At 39.1% G+C, this 11262-nt stretch overlaps 1 long non-coding RNA gene across 1 annotated transcript; it reads right to left on the bottom strand.

Annotated features, from left to right (window-relative positions):
- Window positions 1–5141: 5141 nt before the first annotated feature.
- On the bottom strand, window positions 5142–10945 carry LOC127490734 (uncharacterized). Its single transcript, XR_011389491.1, has 4 exons — window positions 10560–10945; window positions 9789–10045; window positions 9212–9326; window positions 5142–5364 (listed from the first exon to the last, which is right to left on the bottom strand). It is a non-coding gene; the product is annotated as an uncharacterized lncRNA (long non-coding RNA).
- Window positions 10946–11262: the final 317 nt, after the last annotated feature.

Raw genomic sequence — 11262 nt, 5'->3', positions numbered from 1 at the left:
TTTTTGTGATACTGGAATGTTTAAGGTCTTAATGTTTTTAAGGTAAGTGCCTATTTCTATTTCTGTTTGAGTTTTTCAAATGACATTGATTGTGTTGAATTTCCTCTTGTTAGATTAGTTGAGGATGCAATGTTCTTAACACTGGATTATTTCACTAAGTATATTGTTTTCCAGTTTGATCCACTTTGTCGCAAATGACTGGATTTCATTTTTTTTAACCACTAGTATTTCATGGTGTATATACCCCATGATTTTTTATCGAGTATTCAGTAGATGGATATTTGGGTTGATTTCATATCTTAACTACTGTGAAATGAGCTGCAGTAAACATGAGGGTACAGACAACATTTTCATGTGCTGATTTCATTTCCCTTGGGTTAATTCCAAGGAGTGGGATGGCTGGGTCATACGGGAGATCTATATTCAGATTTCTGACTTATCTCCAAACTGTTTTCTACAGTAACTACCAGTTTACATTCCCACCAACTGTGGATTAGGGTACCTTTTTCCCCACATCCTCACCAGCATTTGTTATTTGTTGGTTTCTGTATGAAAGCCATTCTAACTGGGGTGAGGTGAAACCTCATTGAGGTTTTGATTTGCATTTCCCTGACAGCTAGTGATCCTGAGCATTTCTTCATGTGTCTATTGGCATTTGGATTTCTTCTTTTGAAAAATGCCTGTTATGTCCTTTGCCCAATTCTTAACTGGGTTGTTTGGTTGTTGTTGAGTTTCTTAACCTCTTTATATAATCTGGTCATTAACCCTTTATCAGTTGAATATTTGCAAGTAATTTCTCCCATTCTGTCGGTTGCTTCTTAACTTTGTTAAGTGTTTCTTTTGAAGTACAGAAGCTTTTCAATTTGATGTAATCCCATTTGTCAATCTGGCTTTGATTGCCTGTGCTGCTGGGGTCTTTTCCAAGAAATCCTTGCCTATGCTAATGTCTTGCAGGGTTTCCCCCAGTGTTCTCTAATAATTTGATGGTATCAGGTCATAGATTTAGGTCTTCAATCCATTTTGAGTGAATTTTTGCATAAGGAGTAAGCTAGGGGTGTTGCTCTTCATACTTCTGCATGTGGAAATCCAGTTTTTCCAGCACCATTTGCTGAAGATTGTCCTTGCTCCAGGGATTGATTTTAGGTCCTTTGCCAAAGATAAGTTTGTTGTAGATGATTGGATTGATTTCTGGCATTTCTATTTTGTTCCATTGGTCTATTCATCTGTTTTTGTACAAGCACCAGGATGTTGTGATTATAACTGCCCTGTAGTATTTCATGAAATCTGGTATTGTGATGATGCCAATTTTGTTTTTGTTTTATAAGATCACTTTAGCTATTTGGGGTCTCCTTTGTTTTCATATGAACTTCAGCATCATTTTTTCTATATCTGAGAAGAATGTCCTTGGTATTTTGATTGGCATCACAATGAGTCTGTTAATTGTTTTTGGTAGTATGGACATTTTGATATTGATTCTCCCAATCCATGAATAAACGACTTTTCCATTTTTTGTATCTTCTATTTCTTTCTTTAATGTTTTGTAATTCTCATGATAGAGATTTTTTTGACATCCTTGGTTAAATTTATTCCAAGGTATTTGGCTTTTTTGTAGCTATTATGAATGGGATTGATCTTAAAAGTTCTTTCTCAACTGTGGCATTGTCTATGCATATAATGGTTATTGATTATTGTGTGTTGATCTTATATCCTGCCACTTTACCAAAGTCTTTTATGAGTTCCAATAGTCTTGGTGGAGTTTTTTGGATCATCTATATATAGAATCACATCATCTTAAATAGGGATAGTTGACTTTCTCTTTCCCAATTTGTATCCCTTTGATTTTTTTTTCTTGTCTAAGGCTCTGGCTAAAACTTCTGACTATATTTAATAGCAATAGTGAGAGTGGGCACTGTGGTCTGGTTCTGGATCTCAGTGGGAATGCTCCCAACTTTTCCCCATTCAATAGGTGCTGGATGTGGGTTTATCATAGGTTGTCTTGATTGTGTTGAGGAATATTCCTTGTGTATCCAATTTGCTTAGAGTTTTCATCATGGAAGGTTGTTGTATTTTATCAAATGCTTTCTCTGCATCTATTGAGATAATCATATGGTTTTTGTTCAGCAGTTTGTTAATGTGATGTATCATATTGATAGATTTGCAAATGATGAACCATCCCTGAACACCTAGGATAAATACCACTTGGTCCTCTTAAATGATCTTTTTGATGTGTTTTTAGATTCAATTGGCTAGAATTTTGTTGAGAATTTTTGTGTCTCTGTTCATCAGGGAAATTGATCTGTAGTTCTTTCTCTGTTAGATCCTTTTCTGTTTTAGGAATTAAGGTAAAGCTGGCTTAATAGAAAGAGTTTGGGAGGATTCCCTCCCTTTAAGTTGTTTTGAATAGCTTGAGAAGAATTTGAGTTAATTTTTTTCAAATGTCTGGTAAAATTTAGTAGTGAAGCCACTCAGTCCTGGGCTTTTCTTTGTTGGGAGGGTCTTCATTACTGATTCAATTTTCACCTTAATTATTGGTCTGTTTATGTTTTCCATGTCTTCATGGTTCAATTTAGGAAGGTTGTAGGTGTCCAGGAATCTATTGATTTCTTCTAGTCTTCTCTATTTGTTGGAAAACAGCTCTTTGTAGTATTTTCTGATGATTCTTTTTATTTCTGTGGTATCTATTGTTACATAACTTTTTCCATCTCTAATGTTATTGATTTGGGTCTTCTCACTCCATTTTTAGTTAATTGGGCCAGTGGTGTGCCAATTTTTTTTCAAAAAATCAGCTTTTGTTTCATTCATCTTTTGTGGGTTTTTTTTGCTTCAATTTTGTTGATTTCTTCTCTAATTCCCTCTAGGCTCTTTTAGAGGCTTTATGACTGGTGGCTTGTGCTACTGCAATGTGGTCTCACCTCTCTCGAAATCTGGTGCTGAGGCTCTCAGTTGCTGGGGTCCTGAGTTGTATTTATCCATATCCTCCATGTAGTTTCACAGTGTCCCTCTAATTTTCATGGAGTTTTCTCTGCTGTTTTCTCCCTAACTCTTCCCTGAGACTATGCTCTTCACTTTTTTTTAAACAATCTTCCCCTGGACTAGAGCAGAAAGCTCCCTTTCTCTTCTGCCATCCTGAGTCTCCCTCTCTCCAAGTTTGGTTCTTAACAATGTGCTTGCCTTGCACAAGGTGGATCCAAATATGACAAATTCTGTAGATAATCAGCTTCCTTCTACATGATCAAAATGATTCACTATTTTTAAGTTAATTTCCCCTGTTTTTTTTTTTGAGAAACTTAATTAACTTTAAAGAAGCACCCAAAAATTATACATCTTTTGTGAGCACTTAGATATAACTATAACTTAGGAGACATAAGAATATTCTCAACTTAATACATTAAAAGAAAGTAAGTACTTAAGAACAAGTTTTATCATTAGTTAAAGAAGCACCTAAGAAAACAAGAAAATGGATTTGGACACTTTAGCATAACTAAAACTTATGAGACATAAGAATATCCTCCACTTAATACACTAAAATGAAATAAATCGTTGAGAACAAGTTTTACTGTTAACTCTTATAATACAACTCATTGAGGACAGAGGCCCTCTATGGGAATTTAGTGCATAGTGACTCTTGTTATTAAGCTATGGAAACCTTTTGAATTCACAAACTGTCATTATTTAGACAAGGCCATAAGCAAAATGGAAATTCTCTCCTCCCTTCAGAGAAAAGTACATCCTTCTTTGATAACCACTTCTTTCCACGGGGGTCTCACCTACAGAGGTCTTTAATGTAGGAAACATTTTACCATGTGTCTTGGCTTTCTATGCCTGAAATGCTTTCATGGGCTTTTCAGCCAGACCAGAATGCCTTAAGGGCTGATTCTGAGGTCAGAGTGTTACTCAAAGCAATTGTCAGTCTATGAATCTGCTCTATAGACTGCTTCCCATGTTGGAGCATTCACTCCTTTTTAATTCTATTATTATTACCAAACACTTAGTCCTATTAATATGATCACTTTAACACTTAATCATATCCATATGATCACTTTAACACTTAAAATACTGTTTTTACAACCCAGATTAAGGGGATTTTGGGTGCCATGGAAAGTTTTCAAACTGTACCCTTAGAAGTAAGTCTATAGGAATAGATGCAGAACTATACAGCTTTACAGTTACAAACTTCATACCAAAGTGATACATTTAGATTGACCATTTGATGGGGTTTTGGTCCCCACATAATTAAATTAACTGTGAATTTGAATTTTGATTGAATACTTCCTAATATAGCAATGCTAGAGATAAACTAGAGATATCATGTTTCAGTTTAGGAAAACACATTGGTTACTTAAGATGTTTTAGAAGTTTGTTGTCTATTATTTCCTTTAAAAGATACAAGAGGATAACTTGTTTAAAAGGCAAGGCATGACTGTTTAAAAATGAAATGAATTTACATGCATTTCCCTTGTTTCTTGAAATCTGAAATTCACAGTTTGTGCAAAAATCATTTTCATTGGGTTACTGACTTGGTAAATATTTGGAACATAAATACAAAATATGAGACAAAGATACTTTTAACAAAATCTGCTTCCTGTCATTCTTTTCTTTAAAGATGTATTTATTTTATTTACTTGAAAGCCAGAGTTACACAGAGAGAAGAGAGGCAGAGAGAGAGAGAGGTCTTCCATCCACTGGTTCACTCCCCAATTGGCCACAACGGCTGGAGCCAGGAGCTTCTTCCAGGTTTCCCACATGGGTGCAGGGTCCCAAGGACTTGGGCCATCTTCTACTGCTTTCCCAAGCCATAGCAGAGAGCTGGATCAGAAGAGGAGCAGCCGGGACTAGAACCAGCACCCACATGGGATGCCAGCCCTCCAGGCCAGGGCTTTAAACCACTGTGCCACAGCACCAGCCTCTCTTGTCATTCTTAAATCATCTGATTTCTACAGCTTAGGGACATTTCCAAATTGACACAAGCATTTATTTAGGTGACTTTATGTAGTGATTTTAGCATACCAAGAATCATTGGACTTTACTGGAATTTAATTCAAACATAATTTGGATCCCATATGGAACTGAGTAAAGGTAAAATATAAAACATAGTTTAGTATGTACATAAATTATGTTTTGAAGACTCAAATACCCAGAGATTTTTTGTTTTTAAAGATTTATTTATTTATTTGAAAGGCAAAGTTGAGAGAGAAAGAGAGAGAGAGATCTTCCATCTGCTGGTTCACTCCCCAAATGGCTGCAACATCCAGGCTGGACCAGGTGGAAGCCAGGAGCCAGGGACTTCTATATGTCCCACATGGGTGCAGAGCCCCAAGTGTTTGAGCCATCCTCTTCTGCTTTCCCAGGCATAGCAGCAGGAAACTGGATTGGAAGTGGAACAGCCAGGACTTGAACTAGTGCCCATGTGGGATGCCAGTATCCCAAGTGGTGTCTTTTTTTTAAACTTTTATTTAATGAATATAAATTTCCAAAGTACAGCTTATAGATTACAATGGCTTCCCCCCCATAACATCCCTCCCACCCACAACCCTCCCCTCTCCCACTCTTTCTCCCCTTCCATTCACATCAAGATTCATTTTTCAATTCTCTTTATATACAGAAGATCAGTTTAGTATATATTAAGTAAAGATTTCAACAGTTTGCACCCACACAGAAACACAGAGTGAAAAATACTGTTTGAGTACTAGTTATAGCATTAAATCACAATGTACAGCACATTAAGGACAGAGATCCTACATGAGGAGTAAGTGCACAGTGACTCCTGTTGTTGACTTAACAAATTGACACTCTTGTTTATGGCGTCAGTAATCACCCTAGGTTCTTGTCATGAGTTGCCAAGGCTATGGAAGCCTTTTGAGTTTGCTGACTCTGATCATATTTAGACAAGGCCATGGTCAAAGTGGAAGTTCTCTCCTCCCTTCAGAGAAAGGTACCTCCTTCTTTGATGATCTGTTCTTTCCCCAAGTGGTGTCTTAACTTGCTTCCCTACAATGCCAGCCCCCTGACATAGATTTTTTGGATGAAAAAAATTAATTCCTCATGTCCCTGGCTGTGTTTACATGAAGCAATGATATCAAATAGAAGTCACAAGTTGATTTGCATTGTCTATATCAGGTTATTTATTTAAAAGGTGAAATGTCAAAGCCTGCAAAGAACATCTCATACAATTTATTTTCTCTAATTTTAAAAATTTTGCCTCATCATTTCTAATTGTTGGGAGCAACTCAGACTAGACTAAGTTACTGGAATTAAGACTTATTCTATGCATCTGCTCTCCCACAATATGGCGCTGAGAAGGGAGAAACAGCTTCTACACAGCTGCCTCCAGTTCAACCAATAAACTGTAGGACCTGCTCCTGATTGGAGGAGAGCAGCATACTCGGCGTATGGGTAGCAGAGTTGGGATTGGTGGAAAAGGACTATAAAGGAGGAGAGAGACAACATGCACCGGGAACATCTAAGGGGAACATCTGAGGGAACACCTGTGCAGCCCCCAAGAGAGCCGGCCGGCGGTGTGCCGCTCCCCCGCGGAAGTGGGGAAAGTGGCCAGGGGGAACCGCCCTTCCACGGAGGTGGAAGGGTCGGTAGCCAACCCGGGAAGAACCAGCAGCAAACCCGGGAAGGGCCGAGCAGACAAAAGAACAGCGCAGGGTCTTGTGTCGTTCCTCCACGAAGAGGGGGAGCGACACTAATTAAGACAATTCTGGTCCTCCAAAATGATAAGCAGGTATCAGAGCAGAATTAGCAGTGTCGAGGCTGGCGTTGTGGCACAGTGGGTTAAGCCTGATGCAACACTGACATTCCATATGTGAATGCCTGTTTGAGTACCAGCTGCTCCACTTTCGGATCCAGCTCCCTGCTAATCCACCTGCGAAGGCAGTAGATGATGGGCGAATTTGTTTTTGATCCCTCAACTGAGTTTTTATATTTGCCTCTAATATTTTTATTTCTTTAAAAATAGTTAGTTTTCAAATCTTTTAGGTCTATGTTATGGTTTCCTTTCCCTTCAGATGTTGTGAAATGGTTTTTGGTATCTTCAAATAGAAGAAGCATTTTTTTTCTGGTTTGGATAAATTCAATATTTCATGTACTTTTGGATTTGTTTTTATAATTTTGTTTTTCTGCTGATTGTTTTCCAGGATGCCTTTTGTGCTCAAGTCTTTTGGTATTTTTTTTTTGTGGACTACTCAATGTTTCTGAAAAATTACTTTTTGTGATTCTGTCATGTCTAGAGAAAGATGTCCTCTTGTTCCGGGACAGGACGGTGGTGATCACAACTTCTCAGGGACTTTTTCTTCCCTTTCCACTTTCCCCCTTTTACCTGGTGCCGTGACAACCTTTCTCACCGTCTCCTCAGGCACTGAGCTTCTACAGTTGGGGTGATGGGTGGAGCAGAATTATGTCTCATTTACGTTTACCAGTAGATGTGACTCAGTGGTACCCAGCTTAATGGGGGGAAGGTCTCATAGTAAAGTGACCTGCTTGGGTGGATGCTGGGCCTGAGCTAATGTTTGCTTAATCTCAGAAATCTGGTTTCCTAAGTGCTGCAAATGACCTTGAGGCTGAAGAGACTCCAGTGTTCCAGTTACTTCTCTGGGTTCTCATTTCTCTTTGGCCTGGTAGTACCTTTTATATTTTTTAAAATATATTATTCTCTTAAGAATATCCTAAAAATATCTTAATTGTTTTCATAAAGAATTTGCCTGAATCTAGCCTATCATTTGTCAGAAGCAGAAATCTTTCTTCCATGTCCTTATGATAGGAATCATAACCAGAAAATTCACTAATGGCAGTGATTGAAATGCATCCTGGAACAATGAAGTATAATAGAATGCAGAACACCCACACTATGTTGTAGAGCATAAGAAAAATAACTTTTCCCTGAGGTATGAGACACTTAGTTCCTTCTCTAAGATTCAACTTTGCAACATCACAGCTCTGGCAAGACTGAGTCACCTCAGTACAACTTTTCAATTCACCAACATCATCCTTAGTGTGAGGGCACTTCAGAGACTTCATGGAAAAGGAAATTAAAAGCTTATGTGCATTTTCCATGGTCCTTTGGAAGATCTCTCTAGACTCTTCTCAATCCCAAGGCTTAAGACACTCACTATTAGGTGATGTTCTTCAGAGGAGGGTCATGTCTTCAGTTAGGAAATGATGCTTGCTTAAGTTCTTTATATTAAAGTTCAGAAGCAAAAGTGCTAGCTTTAATGCATTCACATATTACCAAATAAAAATGAATGGAAAACTACAGAGTGATTCATATATGAAATTCAATTGAGACTAGAAGATTCAATGAACCTAAAGTGTTGGCAGCTTGAACATATTGCTAATGTGGCCTATTGATTGTGCTTCCCTATGGTAATCAGTTAGAGTTTGGGAACATATTTAATCATATTTGGCCTTGATTCTTTTCATAGAGATCCCTATTAGACTCGGATGTAATTTGGTGACTCTTCATTAGTATATCACAAATCTGCCCATGGGCTTCGTGTGCTGTGCTAATCTGATGTCACTTGGCTAATTGATTAACCAGAAATTATTTTCTACTGAACACTGTTAGTAGAAATACTTTTCTTTCACTTGCCCATTAGTAACTGATAGGTGTGTTGATGCATGCACTAGTAGTCCAGAGAAGCTAGAATTTCCTTTTGAGCACTGGCTGGGGTTCCAAAGAGCTGAAGAATTATTGTCTAACACAAGGCTCTTGAAAATCTGCTCATTGTCCTACACAGATTCTTGTTATGTGCACTGTCATTCGGTGTGTTTAAAAATAGACTTAGGCTTTTTTTTTTAATCATGTACTACTTTACTTTCCTTATGTATTCTTTCTTCTGCTCTGTCTCCCTTTTCCCAGTGAATAAATATGATTAACACTAGATTCTTTAAATATCAGCCAGCCCCCTCCCCCACTGCCCTAACCCACAGGTGAGCGCACAAGCCCGGCACCAGGTGCTATTGTGGCGAGTGGAGGCTGAAGCTTACAGGTGGATCCTTTCCAGAGCTCTCACCATACACTTATGAGGCTGCCTGAACTACTACTGCCCACTCGGTTGCCTGGGTTACAGCCCACACATTCCATCTCCTTGCACCAATAGATGTTCATCAATGAGACAAAATTCATTATTACTAAAAGAAAAATGTTTTTTTGCTTCTCCCCAGAAAAGAACAAATTATTCTTGCATTGAACTTGCTGCATACTCACACGCAGTCTCCTTTTGTGCTTTCGGCTTTCCTTGGACTTTCCTCATCCTCTCCATGTTGTTGAACTTAACTGATTTCCATCAGTTAAACCAAGGCCAAGTAGAAAAACGATAGACCTGCTTTGAGAAGGACAGAGTGGCACACCTACACGCTAGCAGCTGCACAAACCAGAGCCTGTGTGTTTCCAGAATCATGTATATTTTAGAAGTTTATAGATGGAGCAACTTAAGGCCTTAGTAAGTGAAGTGTATTCTGGCTAAGAGAAAGTTGTGATGCTAAGGGCAAAAAAGAAACGATTTCAAGGATTTTACAAATGTCAATTATCTCAAGGGTCAGAAAAGTTATGCCAATAAGTGAAGGAATGCGGAGGACTCCGTGGAACCTGATCGCTCATGTCAAGTAAAAGAGTCAAAATCACTTTTAAAATGACTAATAAAAAAGCATTTTAAAGGACCATATTCTGTTTCTGTGGGCATCATGTTTGCAAAACATTTGAATATTTATGTGAAATCTACACAAGACTAATCCTGACTAGTATATACTGAGTATTAATGTGCTTTGATACTGTGTGCAATCACCTCCTCAGGAGACATGTCTGTGTTGATGTTACGTCCACAGTGTCAACATCCAGATGTACTCTGTGTAAAGCAGTGAATTCCCCACAGGCAGAGCTGACTTGCCCCTCTGGTCTCCCTGAGTCAAAGAGAGGAGCTAACTGCCAGCACCGGTTGTCCTGCAGCCGTGTGCGCTACAACCAGTGTCACCTCTTTCCCTAGTGTGCAGCGCTCCAATGTAATGAGCTCTTTTGCCAGAGTAGATTGACTCTTCCAGGTTCCTATACCAAAAAAAAACAAAAAAAAGACAACTCAGAAATGCTGCTGGAATGTAAAGCGAGGAGAGCTTGTTTTTGTTCCACTTGCTTCAGAAAGTACTTAGTACGCTTACTCATTAGTGCGGAAAAACAAGCTTAGATTTTCACAGACATAAATTGGAAAAACAAGGCCATAGCTCCAGGCCTGCCTTCTGGATTCTAGCTGTGTCTCAAACCTGGAAAATGCTATCAGAGTGGGAGGCCACCCCTCCCAGCCTTGAATCAGGTACTAGCTGTGGCGGCAACACCCCCACAAGGTCCCCAAGGAGCACCTGTCTTTGTTCTGAAAGAGACACACTGAGTCATCAAGGGTCCTTGGAAGAGAAAAAATGAAAACTAAAAAGCTCCAAACTTTGAAAAACACTTGTAGAAAACAAATCTCTAACCTAGATTTTACTGATTTTTTTAATACCCTCTTCCCCAACCCCCACAATGCATTGAAGAAACTGAGTGTAAATCAGTGAAAAAGAGGGCTCACCCAGCTTCCTGTCACTCCATTTGGGATGGATATGGCTGTCGAGGGTGCAATGTGTCCTTCTGCTCACTGTCCTGCCCTGACTTTCGATGATCTTGTAGCCTGGGCTTCTAGTCCTAAGTGGGCTCTTTTAATTCCTTCAGCCCGGCTTTCCCTGACTGAACCGCAGGAAGGAGCAGCAGCTGCCTTTTCCTCAACTCTGGCAGAGCTTTGCAGAAGAGTTGCTCGCTGACCTCAAACGACTTTTTGGATACCAAAGATCAAATAAATATAGTAGGCTAATTTCTTTGTCTCTTCTGTTTAAAAAGAAAAAAGGAAGGAAGCATTAACACATGCAAAGTAGCCTAAAATAGCCTCTGATGTGGCCAGTTCTGAGTGCTTAATAGCTTAATGAGTCCACATGAGACTCACAGGCATGACCGACTCAGATGACATAATATGCTCATGGATACTTTTGACCTTAAAATTCTAGTTCCTATTTTTGAACACTGACCGTGTGTCACTCATGAAGCCTAAAACCATGTAGGAAGGCAGATATTATTGCTGTCTTTATTCTGCAGGTGAGGTGGGTAAGGTACAAAGGGATGGAGTAAGTTGTCCAAGAACAGTTAGCTCACAAGTGCCAGCGCTAGGATTAAAGCCAAAGCTTCTGAACTTTCCACTGGACATTGCAAAATCTCACATGAATGCAGGCAGGAGGGATCTT

Source organism: Oryctolagus cuniculus, chromosome 6 (assembly GCF_964237555.1).
Source record: "Oryctolagus cuniculus chromosome 6, mOryCun1.1, whole genome shotgun sequence".
NCBI lineage: Eukaryota > Metazoa > Chordata > Mammalia > Lagomorpha > Leporidae > Oryctolagus > Oryctolagus cuniculus.
The sequence above is the reverse complement of the archived record's forward strand: the minus strand, read 5'-3'. Positions and strand labels throughout refer to the sequence as shown.